The following is a 19269-nucleotide window of genomic DNA, read 5'->3' as shown; positions in this document are numbered from 1 at the left end:
ATAAAGAAAATATTGCAGTGCCAATGTTATTCCGAAGTGCGATGTAAAGTTTCTACGAACATGTATTCACGTATGAAAGAACTTTGCATCATAATTCGGAACAACACAGGCACTGCAATATTGTATTGTATCAAGCTCTAGGTTTTCCGTGCTTTCCCAGCATTAGTAATAGATCCTTTCAAAAAGACACAACTGATCGCTTGTAACACTGCCCTTTCAACGACGTGATGCCCATATTGATAACTTTAAAAGCTCCAATTCAGGCTAAGGCACACAATACAGAGGGGCTGAGTGGAGACACTTCTGGGTGAAGACAGGATAGCTGTTGGGAATCTATGAAATGTCTTTGACGCTTAGTAAAGAATTATTACAGTTCAATCATTCATTCACGAAGGATACTCGTCCTGGCTACTGGTGTGTCCGCAGGCTCACTCTGAATTCTACAAATACCCTTGATGACCCATCCACGATGTACCTGGTGTCAGCAGTCGTGTGGTCTGTTGATCTCGTGCCTACCGCCAGGAACGTGGACCCCAGGGCGCCCTTTTGCCGGTTTCCTTGTTGAAGTTCAGTGCTGCAGCCCACTGCGTTGCGGTGTTGTCAGAAGACAGTTTCTCGATCAGTACAGTGGCAGGGGGTGAGCAGCAGGAATTTCATCAGGCGAAGGCCGTCATCTGGAGTAAATTTCCGACTAGTTCATAGATTGAACTGAGAACCTGACTGCAGTATCGTAATCGTGGAATCGAGAACTACGCTACTGGCCATTAAAATTGCTACACCACGAAGATGACGTGCTACAGGCGCAAAATTTAACCGACAGGAAGAAGACGCTGTGATATGCAAATGATTAGCTTTTCAGAGCATTCACACAAGATTGGCGCCCGTGGCGACACCTACAACGTGCTGACATGAGGAAAGTTTACAACCGATTTCTCATACACAAACAGCAGTTGACAGGCGTTGCTTCGTGAAACGTTATTGTGATGCCTCGTGTAAGGAGGAGAAATGCGTACCATCACGTTTCCGACTTTGATAAAGGTCGAATTGCAGCCTACCGCGATTGCGGTCTATCGTATCGCGACGTTACTGCTCGCGTTGGTCGAGATCCAATGTCTATTAGCAGAATATGGAATCGGTGGGCTCAGGAGGGTAATATGGAACGCCGTGCTAGATCCCAACGGCCTCGTATCACTGGCAGTCGAGATGACAGGGATCTTATCCGGATAGCTGTAACGGATCGTGCAGCCACGTCTCGATCCCTGAGTCAAGACAACAACCATCTGCACGAACAGTTCGACGACGTTTTCAGCAGCATGGACTATCAGCTCGGAGACCATGGCTGCGGTTACTCTTGACGCTGCATTAGAAACAGGAGCGCCTGGGTGCACGAATGGCAAAACGTCATTTTTTCGGATGAATCCAGGTTCTGTTTACAGCATCATGATGGTCGCACCAGTGTTTAGCGACATCGCGGTGAACGCACATTGGAAGCGTGTATTCGTCATCTCCATACTGGCGTATCACCCGGCGTGATGTTATGGGGTGCCATTGGTTACTCGTCTCGAAAAAAATGGCTCTGAGCACTATGGGACTCAACTGCTGAGGTCATTAGTCCCCTAGAACTTAGAACTAGTTAAACCTAACTAACCTAAGGACATCACAAACATCCATGCCCGGGGCAGGATTCGAACCTGCGACCGTAGCGGTCTTGCGGTTCCAGACTGCAGCGCCTTTAACCGCACGGCCACTTCGGCCGGCTTACTCGTCTCGGTCACCTCTTGTTCGCATTGACGGCACTTTGAACAGTGGACGTTACATTTCAGATGTGTTACGACCCGTGGCTCTACCCCTCGTTCGATCCCTGCGAACCCCTACATTTCAGCAGAATAATGCACGACCGCATGTTGCAGGTCCCGTACCGGCCTTTCTGGATACAGAAAATGTTCGTCTGCTTCCCTGGCCAGCACATTCTCCAGATCTCTCACCAACTGAAAACGTCTGGTCAGTGGTGGCCGAGCAACTGGCTCGTCACAATACGCCATTCACTACTTTTGATGAACTGTGGTGTCGTGTTGAAGCTGCATGGGCAACTGTACCTGTACACGCCATCCAATCTCTGTTGGACTCGATGCCCAGGCGTATCAAGGCCGTTATTACGGCCAGAGGTGGTTGTTCTAGGTACTGATTTCTCAAGATGTATGCACCAAAATTGCGTGAAAATGTAATCACATGTCAGTTCTAGTATAATATATTTGTCCAATGGATACCCGTTCATCATCTGAATTTCTTCTTGATGTAGCAATTTTAATAGCCAGTTGTGTATTATTGTGAATGCCATCAGTCCCAATGATCAACTCACGATGAAAGCCGGAACGCTGGATTATTTAAGCGGAGTTGGCGCGAGGCTATGATGCGAGGCTCGGATCACAATGGCCTCATGTGTCCTCCTCATTCTGCTATATTCACTTAACAGACTGTTAACTGCTGTGTCCATTCCTTGCTATATGCTATTGTGAAAGAGTTGAGTTTGGTGATTTTTGCTTAGACCATGCCGTACCGTTACACCAGATTGTGGAACCTTCTCTAATGCATGCAGGTGTTTCTGAACGTGGAGAGTCACTAACATCAAACGATCCTCCTTAAAATGAGGAAACCATTTTCTTGCCGTGCTCTCTGCAGTGGCCTTATCCACACACACGGCGCAAATGTTTCTAGCTGCCTCCGCTGCTGCCACCCCCCTACTGAGCCCAAAGAGATGAATATGTTGGAAATGTTCCAATTTCTCCACTTACCACTCCATTTTCTAGCAGCCACAGCTCAACGAACTACCTTCAAATGACAACATGTAACATCAAATAGCAACAGGAAACTACAGATAAAAAGAGCCGCGAGGAGTGACCGCGAGGTTTGATGTGCCTTGCCAGGGATTTCGTGGGTCCTCCCGCCGGAGGTTCGAGTCCTCCCTCGGGCACGCTACGATTTTATCCACCAACCGATTTTATTACGCTACGGGATGATAGACATGTCAAAAATCACTTTGCCAGTCGTTTTAGTTGTACCTTAGCCTTCTAGAGTTAAAAGCGATTCCCCTCAGGCCATACTACAACAGGTTTCGTGGCGACTGCGGTGTTTCCACACGAGAGCTACGGAAGGCGGCCGTTGCGGAGGTCAGTTCCGCTAGCAGAGTGTGGCCGGCATCGAAGCCGCAGGTCCCAGGTCGATATCTCGCGCTACGCTGCGGCACGCCGGCAACCGCAGGGAGCTGTTGGCACCTCGAGCCCTCTGTAACACTCCGTGACAGTACTTAAGTTGTTATTTTTAAGTAAAGAGTTTTAGCCTAGTTTTATAACGACCCACCCCCGCCTCCCGTCTTTTTCTCCCCTGTGATAATCTCGTTCAAAGAATCGATCGTCGTTAATCCGCCCACATAGCAGAGCGCTTTACCACGCCGCTTACAGGATTACGGGAGGTGACCCCCCCCCCCCCCCCCCCCGCACCCCCGGATCAAATCTGCCTCGCGGATTAACAAAGATTGGCGACCATACCACCCAGGATGTGGTTTCGGGCCGTTTCCCAGCTAGGTAAATACCGGGTTGGTACACTTTCTAATTCTTGGTATTCAAAGTGATCCCGGTTAGATTTGAAAGTTTCAACATTTTATGCACTGGTGGAAAAAATCGCAACACCAAAGCAATTAGTGTACAGTAATAGAATTTCGGGGAAAATTTCTCTAGGTAACATATTTAAGAGATTAATATTACAAGATACAGGTTAATGTAAGAGCAGTCGTGTTGTACAGATGCCGGATGTCAGTTTGTGGTATAGAGTTCCATGCCTGTTGCACTTGGTGGGTCAATACGGGGACGGTTAATGCTGTTTGTGGATGACGCTGGATTTGCCGTCCGATGATGTCCCATATGTGCTCGATTGGAGACAGATCTTGTGATCGAGCAGGCCAAGGCAGCATGACGACACCCTGTCGAGCATGATCGGTTATAACATTTGTGCGTGGGAGAGCGTTATCCTGTTGGAAAACACCCCTGGGATTTTGTTGATGAATGGCAGCACTAGTCGAATCACCAGACTCACTCACAAATCTGCAGTCGGGGTTCCTGGGAAAACCAAGAGAGTCCTATGAAATCGCACCCTAGACCATAGCCCCAGGTGTAGGGTCAGTGCGTCTAGTACGCACACAAGTATGTTGACGTCCGCAACTGGCCTCCTCATAACCAAGACACGGTCATCACTGGCACAGAGCCAGAAATAGCTTCCATCAGAAAACACAAAGCCCCTACATCCTGCCCTCGAACGAGCTTTCACTTGATACTGCTGAAGTCGCAAATGGCGGTGATTTGCGATCAGTAGAATGCACACTACAGGACGTCTGGCTCCCAGATATCCATGAAGTAAACGATCTGTAACAGTTCTTTGTGTCATTGTGGTGCCAACTGCTCGTCCTATTGCTGCTACACATGCAGTACGATGCGCAACAACCATACGCCCTACACGTTTATCTTCCTCTCTCGGCAGTGCCAGATCGTCGTCCGAAGGCGGGTCTTCATTTTCATGACTACAGCCGCCAGGCGTCATGTACAGTGAGTACTTTCCTGCCAAGTCTTACTCCGATATGGCAGAAGATACATCGAGCTTTTAATAACCCCGTTATACGACCTCGTTCGAACTTAGTGAGGTGCTGTTAATGGCATCTTTGCCGTCTAAAAGGACTTCGTCGCTAACATAAACTTATCACATCCAATCTCAAAGGTAACTAAACCTCACGACCGTTACAGCGAGTATTTAAAGAAAACGTAATTTGCTTCCTCATACTGGGGCACTCTTATGCGACTGGTGCGAAATTTGAACAGATTTATGTATGAAGATGGGATCTGTTCTTTCGGACATGACCGAAAGAACAGACGCCATCTTCATATATAAACATATAGTTAAGGCTCACCAGCCATTTGACCATCCTCTTCCGTGCGGATGCACAAACAGTGCCCGAACTATTACGGGAATCGGCAAAAATCCGCGAGTAATTAGTATAATAGGCAGGGGCACTATCAGTATAGTGCGGGACAGTAAGTTGTGGATGTGGGCCTCACGGGAGGCGTGCCAGAGATAGGTCACAGCAGTCGCACTATCCTCTGTGTCCTCGGTGGTTTAGATGCCTGTTCGGTCAGAGGGCTGCGTGCTCTCTGTAATAAAAAAGCTGAGTCTAGGAATCAACGATCAACTTGAACGGATGTCTTGTGACATCCGCCCAGACCAAACTCAACGAACTATATCGTACAAAATGAAATATATATATATATATATAGAGCGTCTGCCATGTAAGCAGGAGATCCCGGGTTCGAGTCCCGGTCAGGGCACACATTTTCAGCTGACCCCGTTGACTTATATCAACGCCTGTATGCAGCTAGGGGTATTCATTCCATTGTAATTTGAATAGATATCATCTTTCAGATGTAGAAATGCACCTACTAACTTTCTTTCGTGTGGGACATCTCCTTCTTGTTGCTGCGATTTTTTTCCCATCAGTGTATATTAATTTCATTGGTCCACATTTTTTCTATTAATGAAATCAATCTGTGTTCTTTATCACATTAATATCTGTTACGTTTTATACCCAAGTATTTGTTCCCCTGGACATCGTTTTCATTACTGGCCAAGACGTTATGTCACTCTTCTTGATGCAGCCTACTGCTTAGCTTTTCACCTCTGCTGTTTTCTTCTTGTACGTTTCCTTGTCCTCTCTTGTTGGGTTGCACAGCTATTTGATATATATATATATATATATATATATATATATATATATATATATATATATATATATATATATATATACACTTATTTCCTTTTCGAAATGCTTACTCCATTACTTTTTTTCCAAAAGATGTGTCCTTTCATCCTTTTCCTTTTATTTTTCTTTACCTAATGCATCGCCCCTGAGTTCTTTTTATGTTCTTGACTTCTTCTCATTCATGTTCTGCGCAGTCTGCTTCAAGGAATCTACTCATTATTTGCTCTAAATGTCTTTGCTGCAGGTTCCTGACAAACTCACTTTCAAGTCAGTATACTTTATCTTTCTCTGTATATTGCTCTGAGGCGATTTTTGTGTATTTTACACGCTCTCGGTTTTAACGTAACTTTTACTTGAAATAGGAAATAGTCCCTTTTATGTCTTACCCTCTATATACAAGCACATCCTGAAATAGAATAGTTGTTTTTTCGTTTGCTAGGAAGCAAGCAATTATAGTTGTTGATCCTCTGGCAGACCATGTGGACTTGTGAATATCTTTGTGTTTATAGAAAGAATTGCAAAACCTCTGAATATGGTTCAATTTGTACTGACTGTAATCTTTCTAGTATAACCTATTGTATTATCTATCCTCTCCCATTCTTGTAAAGCCATGCTTGTGTAATATGGGCCGGCCGCTGTGGCGGAGCGGTTCTAGGCGCTTCAGTCCGGAACCGCGCGACTGCTACGGTTGCAGGTTCGAATCCTGCCTCGGGCATGGAGGTGTGTGATGTCCTTAGGTTAGTTAGATTTAAGTAGTTCTAAGTTCAGGGGACTGATGACCTCAGAGGTTAAGTCCCATAGTGCTCAGTGCCATTTGAAACTATTCTTGCATTTTAGTCTCCACCAGTTCTGTATACTCGTTCTTATGTATTTAGTTTGTTCGGTAGACCTTGATAAAACATCTCACTTGCCTTTTTTCCAGCTCGCTGGTTGCTTTCGTTTCCTTTTTGGTTCCTGTAATCAATGCTACATGACACTCCTCTCTTTTAGAATTATTGGGAATTCCCCTTATTTTATGGATATCCTTCGGACTTTCGATGTTATTAAATTCACATATTCCGCTATACCAAAGTCCTTGTCCGTTTTCCACATCATATGGGTTTGCATCCGACTGTTTCTCTTTTGTTGCTTGCCAGTAATTTCAGATTTTGCCCGGTGGCCTTACGAAGGACGTGCAGATATAATTAGAGGGCTGTCACTTTACGCCCTTCCAACCTGTCTGTGGGCTTTACTCTCTTGGGAATGCCGACTTTGTTAGGCCTCCAGAGACTCCACCCCCCCCCCCCCCCTCACTTCCTCCATCACACCATCTGTGTGTGTCGGTGGCCCTGGTTGTAGCTACACTATCGCCAGCACAGCCCTCGACTTCACCACGGCTCGCAAACCCTCCCACCCAGCACTTATAGTCACCTCTTCTCTCAAACTGTCTCTTAGTACTTCCGATCTTCGGGTTCTTGTCCGATTGTTAAAGGTGTCAGTGGCTAAGAGAGGAGTTCAATATACAGAAATAAAATTTTTTGATCATTTGCCCAGTAACATAAAATACTTGACAGGAAGCGAAACAAGTTTTAAACCTAATTTGAAATCATTTCTCCCGGACAACTCCTTCTATTCCATTGACAAATTTCTGCTTAAAAACTCGTAGCCAGAGAAAGTTGTTTTAAGTAGGAATAAGATGATAATGCGTTCATTAATGTTAACACTAATCATGTATACATCTCCTGTAGAATGACTCGTTCCACATTTCGATAAAAGAATCGTACAAATTATCTACGGAACATTAACTATCTTCTACTTTCATTATGAAACCTGCAAATAATCTCTATAACTAAAGAACAGCAAAAGTGTAAACGGCAATTCTACTAACAGTCGAGTGCAAACAGTTCTAGGTACTGAGTTTGTTGAGCATTTTATGCGTATCGCACAATCTGTGCCTCTCACTATTACACAATATGTAACATAAAGCACTAAGTCAGGCATCGTGCCGTACCAGCGTATTTATCTTTAAATACTGAAAGTTATTTAAAAACTTTTCTTTTTCTTTTTTTCTTTCGTCTGTGTGACAGTCAAAACAGATCATGCTTACGTACGGTAACATATTAACTCAATGAAGAGCGCAAGGGTAACGGTAAAAATTGTGACATCTATTTATAGTCTCGTTTCAATAAGACCGGATGCGAGGACAGTTTTATTCAATACCTCTTCGCTGTTGCTACTTTATTGTATACTTTGTGAAAGAAATGAAGGTAATGTGTTAACTAGTGAGCCACTGGTGCGGAACTGGATAGCAGGTGTCCTTTTAAGCAGCGGAATGAGATGCGTACACAATTTAAATGCTTGTTTAAAGAGATTTCTGGAAAAAAAGTTTCAGTAAAATTTTAGGACGTATTCCCTATTTAATATTATTTTTAGCAGGTTCAAATACATAGCATATCCGAAACTGTTAAAAAAAATCTGAGATCACAGATTCCAGTTGATTTCATTCCTTATGGGTTTTCGTAAATCTTGTCTGGCAAGAGAAGTACTAGCGTTTCATATGCCGGATTTCCTGGAGTCATGACTGATACATTAGACAGAGATATAGGACAGAATGGCCAAAATAAACCTGGCCCGGAAACTATGCACCAGACATCAATCTTAACCTCACGTAACAGCCATTCGTGGTGCATAACGGTGCGTCACGTACCTGGACTCGTTGAGAAAATGAGAAAGCATGGATGCAGCCGTACCAGTACAACTTCACTCACTGACAAATGAAACTGTGAAAATAAAGATGCAGGTCCTTTTCGGTAATATTCCTATGGGAGGATCTTTAATTTTCCAATTGCACAGGCTGTCTACAGGTGAGAACGTTTGGTGGTTCCGAATACTGCTGTAAGACTCCCTTTGTTGTTTAACTTGTCACACAACATCGAAAACGTTTTGTAGTCCTATTCTTGCCACTCTGCACAAACGAACAACATACTCAGCGTCCCTGAAGGCGTCTCATTCAGTTGTTTCAGTGTACACTATATTCACACTTAAACTAAAAAATAAATTCTTTTACCACGCGCACGCAGTCGTACATGCAGCCAAACGTAGAAAGCGATGAGTTAATTCGTAGTAACTCATATCCACTAAACATGTGCAAAGGAAAACGACAGCTGACAAGGATTCAAGCTTTAGCAAAATATGGCACAATATATTGATTAAATGAACCACGAAAAACATGCAACGCACCATATAATTTAAAAAACAAGGTAGATTAGAGTTTCAAGTCCCGTCGACGGGAGACGGAGCACAAGCCCGAATTAGGAAAGGATGGGGTAGGAAATCGGTCGTGTCATTATCAAAGCTACCATGCGGCTTTTGTCTTAGGGGAGGTTTACTATCTTTTGGTTCAAAAAATGATTTTTTTAAACTGCATTTTTGGTCCATGAAAGTGTTTAGAATCCACCCCTGAAACGGTTTTTCTGGATACGGAACGGAAATGTTTGTTATTCGCGGTTGAACAAAATAATGCACCTGCCAGAAATCGGCCTTTTTCACGCACCAGTTTTTTTTCTTTCGGAGGACGAGTTATTGTACCGGTGCTTGGGAGGAAACACACAAAATTCAAATGAAAGTTTGAACGCATTTGTTTGGAAGTTAGCCCCCAAGCATTTGCATTCTGGTACGAAGACTACGGAGATTGCGACTTTTCTGGCAGTGAGCAGCTTCAACGAAGGGTATTAAGCAATTCTGTAGGCCATGACAACAATGGACGCACCCTGGGACTCTATTCGACGCAGTTCGCCAAGCATTCGGACGACCACCAGATTAAAGCCGCCGAAAATCGCTTGTCACCGTCCATACGAGCGGCTCTGGAGCAGCACAGGATGGCCCAGATCGAGCTAAACGGCCTCTTTGAGGAAGAGGAAGGGCTAGTTTATGGACCCGGAATAGCAGATTGAACGTACGTAGCATAATATTGCATTTATATGTAGTCAAAACTTCAAATGCGTTTTCCTCGGAATGACTTTTTTTTGTATCGGGTGGTATGGTAACTTCAAATCTACTGAACCAATCAGCATGATTCTTTGTTTCCGAAAAAGATAACTAAATTGTGTAGGAGTTGTACCACTTTTATTCCGATCCATCAACTAAAAATATTATTGCTTGGCCGACGAAGTCGAAAAATCGATGAAAATACCCTATTTTTTTTCAAATGGTCGCCATTTTGTTTCTTGTGGTCCAAATAACTTAAGCGAGGAACAACTCCTAAAGAATCTTATGTAATTCGCTAACGTCAACTCAGTTTTGATTTCAGACGAGCCGGCTGACCTGTGACATACCGCGCGTGGAAGTCTACATCGAAATTTTGTTTCGTTCCGACGGCACTTCCGCATTTGCTCTTCTACATTTCCGGTCAAAAAAATTCCAGTTTGTAGAGGAAATGTCAGTAAACATTTTGACCAAATTTGACATATCTATAACACATCCAGAGAAAAAAATTCTCAAAGAACACGCTTTTTTCAGGCCAAAGATAGTAAGCCCCCCCCCCCCCCTTAAGCGACTTATGGAAAGTGAAAAATCTCAATCTGGAGAGCCGGACGTGGGTTTGAACCGCCGTCCTTCAGAATATGAGTCCAGTGTGCTTATCACTGTGCTACCTCGTTCGATACCTTATACGATACGGCAGGCGTTCTGAAACAATTATTCATCGATCTGTTGCGTGTAAATGAAAACACGCTATTTGATTTGGAATATTAAGCGCTCTATTATGGATGGCCGCGCGGAGTAGCCGCGTGGTCCAAGACGTCACGGTCCGTACGGCTCCTCTCGTCGAAGGTTCAAGTCCTCCTTCGGGCATAGGTGTGTCTCTCGTCCTTCGCGTAAGTTAAAGTTAGATTAAGTAGTGTGTAAGCTTAGGGACCGATGACCTCAGCAGTTTGGTCCCAGAAGACCTTACCACAAATTATTATTATGGATGTGTTTGGTTTAAGAAAACTGTGTCAAAAAACTTGAGTGGGTGGTAGAGGATTGCCTGAGAAGAAACTTGGGAATAGAAACCCACGTCCTCCAGCGTTATCCAACGTTCCCATAGACCGTAGGGGTTACCGGGAGCTAATGTCTGCAGCTAGGCCACTCCTGCACGTAACGTCAGTTTGTAGCTGGACGAGTGCATTGCTTTAGTGACAGGTCTGGACACATTCGACGCCATCTTTGAGCCTATCTACAGTCGATCTCAAAGATTTATTTCTACTTCTTGGATGCATGGCATAGCTGGCCGCTAGGAGGGGCGTGAATCGTGCCATTGATAGCTGAAGCCGGTACGTGCTGCCTCGGAGGCAGTCCGTCGACGCGCTATGCCTTGTGCCTAGGCTGAAGAGTTAGCCAGTTTTTAGCAAACAGAACACAGCATGTTGTTATCAATGGAGAGACGTCTACAGACGTTAAAGTAACCTCTGGCGTGCCACAGGGGAGTGTTATGGGACCATTGCTTTTCACAATATATATAAATGACCTAGTAGATAGTGTCGGAAGTTCCATGCGGCTTTTCGCGGATGATGCTGTGGTATACAGAGAAGTTGCAGCATTAGAAAATTGTAGCGAAATGCAGGAAGATCTGCAGCGGATAGGCACTTGGTGCAGGGAGTGGCAACTGTCCCTTAACATAGACAAATGTAATGTATTGCGAATACATAGAAAGAAGGATCCTTTATTGTATGATTATATGATAGCGGAACAAACACTGGTAGCAGTTACTTCTGTAAAATATCTGGGAGTATGCGTGCGGAACGATTTGAAGTGGAATGATCATATAAAATTAATTGTTGGTAAGGCGGGTACCAGGTTGAGATTCATTGGGAGAGTGCTTAGAAGGTGTGGTCCATCAGCAAGGGAGGTGGCTTACAAAACACTCGTTCGACCTATACTTGAGTATTGCTCATCAGTGTGGGATCCGTACCAGATCGGGTTGACAGAGGAGATAGAGAAGATCCAAAGAAGAGCGGCGCGTTTCATCACACGGTTATTTGGTAACCGTGATAGCGTTACGGAGATGTTTAATAAACTCAAGTGGCAGACTCTGCAAGAGAGGCGCTCTGCATCGCGGTGTAGCTTGCTCGCCAGGTTTCGAGAGGGTGCGTTTCTGGATGAGGGAGGTATCGAATATATTGCTTCCCCCTACTTATACCTCCCGAGGAGATCACGAATGTAAAATTAGAGAGATTAGAGCGCGCACGGAGGCTTTCAGACAGTCGTTCTTCCCGCGAACCATACGCGACTGGAACAGGAAAGGGAGGTAATGACAGTGGCACGTAAAGTGCCCTCCGCCACACACCGTTGGGTGGCTTGCGGGGTGTAAATGTGGATGTAGAATGCTTTCGTATGAGTTGATGAAGTCAGTGGAGGCGTCTGCTTATTAACGGCAGTCGAGCACTCACAGTCGATAGATAACTGGCTCTTGGAGACTATTTGTGGAGGCTACAGCGCTGCATTTTGAAAACGGTGTGCATCGGTCAGTTTACATCTGAATGATTACCTGCCTTCCCCGTGAGATGATACGTTGAAAGTGTTATCATTGCTACGCTTTAATTGTAATGAGCTGTTATGAACTTGCTTCCTTGTAATGTTTTGGCACCCTTTTGTGATGCTTGTGCAGCGTTACTGATTTTGAAAACATTATGTTTTTCCTTTTGTAATTATGAAGCAGCAGTGCTAAGCAGAGTGCATTATTTTCCTGTTGTTAATTTAAAGCATGCACTGGCTCATTTAATTCACAACTGCGCGTATATTTAAAATTTTATATCCGAACTGTTAATTTTAATTGAAGCACTCTCAGGCTTGGTTTAAAATGTCGTTTCTTTTATAAATAACTTCTCTAAAGTTCGCACTAATCTCTGCATATTTGGGCAATCTGTGTGTTTTATCAAGTTTAAATGATGTTAATTATCTATCCATTTGTTGGTTGAAAGATGCATATTGTCGAGCTCGGCTGGTTTTTCTTCTAAAAGGGGTTTTATGTAACTCAGTATTCAAGTGTGGTAACTGTTTTATTTTATGTGTGTTTCTGAAATTACTGTTCATGCTGTTGTAAACTGTTGTGTGAAGCAGATCTCAGGTGCCCACTGTTGGCGTTCGGTGAGAGCCTCTGGCTGGTTGCTTCCGCAACTAGAATCATTTGTTGGATGCAGTGCTGTAATGATTTATTTTTGCGATTTTCCAAAAAAATGGTTCAAATGGCTCTGAGCACTATGGGACTTAACATCTGAGGTCATCAGTCCCCTAGAACTTAGAACTACTTAAACCTAACTAACCTACGGACAAAATACACATCCATGCCCGATGCCGCGATTTTCCACTTTCAATTAATTTTGTAGACTTTTGCGTAATAAAAATTTCAATTAAAGTTCGCTTCCTCTGGGAGATCTGTTTAAGCATCATAGAATATCGAGCCTGACTTTTAATTCTTTATCCTTTTCGGATCAATTCTGCGTTTCTTTTTATAGGTTTGCTCTTTCCACTTGTAAGTAAGCTGTTTAGATTTTAGATTTTTATGTTGTTAACGCCACTGACTGCTGCTGGTTGGACTCATTGTTGGAATATTCGCGCTTGTGTACTGTTGCGCAGTTGGATGTGAACAGCACGTAGCGTTGTGCAGTTGGAGGTGAGCCGCCAGCAGTGGTGAATTGGGGAGAGAGATGCCAGAGTTTTGAGAGCGGACGATCTGGACGTGTGTCATATATATATATATATATATATATATATATATATATATATATATATACTGTGCTGGCAAACCGCTTAAGTTATTTGATTTACAAACAGCTGAGCAAAACTCAACGTACTCAGAAAGTTTCGTCTTTATTTATTCTGATCATCACTAAACTGACACACAATATTTTAGCGCCACGCAGTCTAACTTTCAATAATCCCTACAAAAGAACGGCCCTGACTAACAATAAGCTTTACCTTTCATGAATCACTTACCTCAGAAAAATCTTCGTTACTCGAACTACTGCAATACAGCGAGTGCCAATACTGCCAGCTAAATAAAAGATTCTAACTACTGAAGGAACTATATATATATATATATATATATATATATATATATATATATATATATATATATATAATGACTTTTGAACACTATTAAGGTAAATACATTGTTTGTTCTCTATCAAAATCTTTCATTTGATAACTATGCCTATCAGCAGTTAGCGCCTTCAGTAGTAAGAATCTTTTATTTAGCTGGCAGTATTGGCACTCGCTGTATTGCAGTAGTTCGAGTAACGAAGATTTTTGTGAGGTAAGTGATTCATAAAAGGTATAGGTTATTGTTAGTCAGGGCCGTTCTTTTGTAGCGATTATTGAAAGTCAGACTGCGTTGCGCTAAAATATTGTGTGTCAGTTTAGTGATGATCAGAATAAATAAAGACGAAACTTTCTGAGTACGTTGAGTTTTGCTCAGCTGTTTGTAAATCAAATAACTTAAGCGGTTTGCCAGCACAGTAATTCATAATTTTTCTAAGGAGACGTTTCATACATTAGGTAATTTTGTTGTGCTTGTGATTTACTGAAGTGAGCAAAGAATATGTGTACAGTAACTTGATAAATGCACAATTCTTAAACTTAGAGTACATTGATAACAGCTCAGTCTTAAATCCTGAACACTGTCAGGTCCATTGGGAGGAGTTGCGTTTGCAGTCCGTAAGCATAAACACTAATACACTGCTCTGCAAAACGTAATGACGACGAAGATACAGGAACGTGACATATTAACAACATGGTGGAAATGAATAAAAGTGTGGGAGCATGTTGGCAGAGATCTCCCCGCCGTGCACAGAAAACTAGACGTCTCCGTAACATGAGGCAGCTGAAACAACGGGAAAAGACAGTGTATATCAATCAGGGAGTAGTTACGGCGCACTGTGGTGATGTTCTTCACAGCAAAATGGCCCGGAGACAAATTTCGATGACTTCAGATGCAGAAGAATCGTAGGGCAAGTGGAAGGAGGACAGACGTGTGACGAGTGCAGCTCGTGAATTTGGTTGTTTGGTTTGAAAGTGGGGGAAAAGGACCAAGCTACGAGATCATCGGTCCCTTGTTCCTAATAAAACAATGCTACAAGTGTGAGAATAAAATTGATGAGACATATAACACAAAACAGAAAGAAAGGAAACACCGAAAGAACAAAGGAAAGGCAAAGAACACTAAAGGAACACAAGAGGACAAGAAAACAGAGAGATGCAAGAAACAGAAGAGAGTAAAACAAGGAAGCAGATTAGAGTGGCTGACTGACCACGAAAATGAAAAGGAAAGGCCAGCCACCCTGCAACACATTAAAACATCCACCCTAAAAGCACTAGGGTGGAGGGGACAGAAGGACAAAGGACAGGCGCTAAAACTCAGATCGAATGATAAAACGCACCCTCACGAATGAAACTTAAAACCGTATCAGTCGATGAGGCATTGTCTGCTAAAATCAATGATAACGAGCCCGGCAACCGAATACGATGTCGCAGGGCAGCCAAAGGAGGGCAGAGCAGAATAATCTGGGCCACTGTCAACCGGGCGCCGCACCGTCACTGAGGTGGGTCTTCACTGAGGTAGCCGTGGGTCGCCCAGGCGTGGCCAATGCGGAGCCGGCAGAGAACCACGGAGTCCCTGCGAGAGGCCCTCATCGAGGACTTCCACACATTCCTGGTCCCCTTAATGGCTCGCAGTTTTTTGTGCGTACTGAGATTTTGCCTTTCCGTTTCCCAAAGCTGAAAAACCTTGCGGTGTAATAACGAACGCAGAAGTGGTATACGTGTAGCCTCTTTCGCCAGCCTGTCAGCAAGTTCACTGCCTGGGATTCAGTCGAACACCACTGAACGACTGCACCGTTCCAGGGCACAGATGGACTCCTGGATGGACGCTACCAAAGGAAGACGAGGGTAGCACTTGTCGATAGTTTTCAGGCTGCTCGAGGAGTCAGTACATAAAAGAAAAGACTCCCCAGTGCATGAACGGAGATACTGAAGTGCACGAGAAATGGCCACCAGCTCTACAGTCTGCAGCCATCGGGTAAGGAATGCTGTTCAATATGTCTGCCGTGAACGTAGGCAAATCCAACGCGACCATCAGCCATCGAGCCGTCGGTGTAAACCGCTTCAGAGATTCTGGAAGTACTCTTAATGGCGAGAGATGGGAACACTTAATGCAGCCAGGAACATTGCCGAATATGATTGTTTTGGTGGTCGAGGTATTGTGGTGTGTGTGTTGGTGGGGTGGGGTGGGGGGGGGGGGAGAAGGAGGAGGGGGGAGGGCATAGTGCTGCATGGGCATTCTGACCATCAAATCTTTGAATGAATAGGGGACACTCACCAGTCAACGGTATTCTGATACGGTGTTACTCTCCAATGTGTCTTTTGAAGGGTGCGTTCGGTCCTAATTTCATTTTCATGGATGACAGTGCGTGCCTGCGTCGAACAGCGCAGTTGGAGGAGCTCTTGGGAATGGAATAGTCTGCCAGTTCTCCCGCCTAAAAATCCATCCAATACGTGTGGGATGCATTGGGGAGACGTGCTTCAGCACGTCCACGAGCACCAGCGACCATCCAGCAGTTGTCAATCGTGCTCATGGAGGAATAGAACGCTCTACCACAAGAACTTCTAACCAACCTTGTGATCAGTATTGGAGCACGTTGCAGACCATGCATTACAGCCGGTGTTGACCCCACAGCCTATTAAGAACCACGTCCCGCCTTTTGTAGCGTTCAGAGGACCAGTGTCAATCTCTGTGACTTCAGTGTAATTATTTTCTTTGAAAAAAAAGTGTCATTTTTGTTCGTCTCATTGCGTATTTCTTTCAGAATGTGGAAGATTAGGATTTAACGTCCCTCGACACTGAGGTCATTAGGGACGGAGCAAAAGCTCAAAGTGTTTCAAGGATAAGGAAGCCAATCGGCCGTGCCCTAGCAAAGGAACCATCGCGGCATTTGCCTGGAGCCATTTAGGGATATTGCGGAAAGCTAAATCTGAATAGTCGGACGCGATTTGAACTGTCGTCCTCCCGAGTGCGAGTCCAGAGTGTCACAAACTGCGGTAATTCTGTGATGTTGGTCAAATATCAAGTCGACGTTCTAACTCATCCGAAAGGTGGTCCACTGCATTCAAGTCTGGACTCTGGGCAGAGAAGTCCATTTCAGGAGAGTTACTGTCCACGAACCAGTGCCTGACAGATGCTGCTTTATGACTGGGTATGTTGTCCTGCTGATGCAGACAAAGATCATCTCCGAATGATCCCTATACCGTACGCAGTACACGAGGGTTTTCAATGTGTTCATATCCTTCCGCAGTTAGGCGATTCTTCAGCGCAACAAGGGAACCAATATCCTAACGACAAAACAAAAAAAAACCTCCCATATCGAAACTGTGTTGGCGCGACACTTAATGGCAGGTAACGCTCTGTAGCCATTAACCAAACCCAAACCCTTTTATCGGTTTGCCGCAGGGTACAACGTGGTTCGTCACTACAAATCACTTGTTTCCAGTAATCCACTGTCCCAGGCCGTCGCTCTTTACGCCTCCACAAGCCCCCCCCCCCCCCTTAGCACTGTCTACAAAAATGAGTGCCTTACGAGGAGCTGCTCGACCATGGTATGCCAGTCTTTTCAACATCCGACGCAAAACCATTACGCTAGCTGGACTGCTGTAATTCCTTCCGCTGATGTCATACTCGACTGACCCTATCCGTCAGTGCATGATTACTGTCTGGTCTAGGTTCAGCTGTGGTTGCACCTTCGCGTTTCCACTTCACAGTCTCAAACGAGACTGTGAAGCTTTAGAAAGGTTGATATATCCCCGATGAGTTTGTTAATCTGGTGACACTCAGTGATCAGTACATGTTCGAAGTCACTGATCTCTCCTGACCGACCCACTCTGCTCTCCCTCCTTCTTTACTAACGATACAATATTCCGCACTCTCTTCTGTACTGACCAGTCCACATCTCGTGACATCTACCTGTGAATTCTGCGTTGTACATGAGTGTCTGGAGACTTGTGACCATACAGTACATGTGTAATCTCATACGTATTCCATCAGGTCCATAGACCTCCCTTCTGTTGAGAGATGTCAGTTGATTTCCTACCTCGTGGTCACCTATTTAGTTATCTGTCATAATTTCGTTCATGCGACTCTTTAAAAGACGAATCGCAGTACGATACTCCTATGTATTAAACGGTATCTACTGCGGAACAAGGTGATACTGTACGCTGTTCAATTATTTCCATTACTGCAGAGGCGGATGTTACCTGAACGCCATATGGCTATAATTAGAAAAATCCAAAAAATAAATAACAATACGACGAAAAATTGAGATCTTTTCTGTAGCGTCGTTTCACGCTGCTAGCATTCGCTGGAAAGACAACGGAAGACTACCGGCAATGTAGGTCACATGAACGATATATGACTGTAACCAGAGGAATTTCTAATGCACTGAGGCGACAGAAGTCATGGGAGAGCGACATGCACATGCGGCAGTATCGCGTACACTAGGTATAAAACGACATTTCATTGGCGGAACTATAGTTTGTATTCGGGTGATTCACATGCAAAGGTTTACGATGTGATTATGACCTCGCCACGGAAATTAAAAGACTCTTAAGGCGGAATGGTATTTGGAGCTAGACGCACGCGACATTCCATTTCGGAAAACGTTAGATAATTCAATATTCTGAGATCCAAGTTGTCAAGAGTGTGCCGAAAATGCCATTACCTCTCATCTAGACAACACAGAAGCCGATGACCTTCACTTGATGTCCGAGAGCAGCTGTGTTTGCGTAGAGTCGTCAATGCTGACAGATAAGCAACACTGCGTGGCATAAACGCAGAAACCATTGCAGGACATAAGACGAACGTATCCGTTAGGACTGTAGGGCGAAACATAGTTAATGGGCTGTGGCAGTAGGCGACCTTTTCTAACAGTACGACATCGGCAGCATCACCTCTCCTGGGCCCATCACCATATCAAGTGAACCCTAGACAATTGGAAAACCGTGGCCTCGTTAGATGAGTCCCGATTTCAGTTGGGAAGGTCTGATGGTAGGGTTCGAGTGTGGCAGGGACCCCGCGAAGCCATGGGCCCATGTTGTCAACAAGGCACTGTGTAAGCCGACGGTGGCTCCATAACATTGGTGAATGCTGCTTTTGCATGGAATGTTCTGGGTGCTCTAGTCCAAATCAGTCGGTCATTGACTTTAAATGGTTATGTTCAGTTACTAGGAGACTATTTCCAGCCATTCATGGACTTCATGCTGCCAAACAAGGATGGAATTATGTGATCGGAGGCTTTCCCGGCGTATGTGTTGTGTCCGAGGCTCTCGGATATCCAGACGGATGCGATAGTTAAGTCCCACGATATTTCGGCGAATAACCTTTCCTCCATCATCAGGTGGTTCTGATGGAATTGTCTGTCTGCTCATTGTCGGTGTTATTTATGTCCATTACATCACAACCACCT

At 44.4% G+C, this 19269-nt stretch overlaps 1 protein-coding gene across 1 annotated transcript in view; it reads right to left on the bottom strand.

The window, feature by feature from the left end:
- Positions 1–19269, bottom strand: part of LOC126260234 (uncharacterized) — a 663477-nt gene that overhangs the window by 296495 nt on the left and 347713 nt on the right. The window lies entirely within an intron of this gene.

This window comes from Schistocerca nitens, chromosome 5 (assembly GCF_023898315.1).
Source record: "Schistocerca nitens isolate TAMUIC-IGC-003100 chromosome 5, iqSchNite1.1, whole genome shotgun sequence".
Classification (NCBI taxonomy): domain Eukaryota; kingdom Metazoa; phylum Arthropoda; class Insecta; order Orthoptera; family Acrididae; genus Schistocerca; species Schistocerca nitens.
The sequence above is the reverse complement of the archived record's forward strand: the minus strand, read 5'-3'. Positions and strand labels throughout refer to the sequence as shown.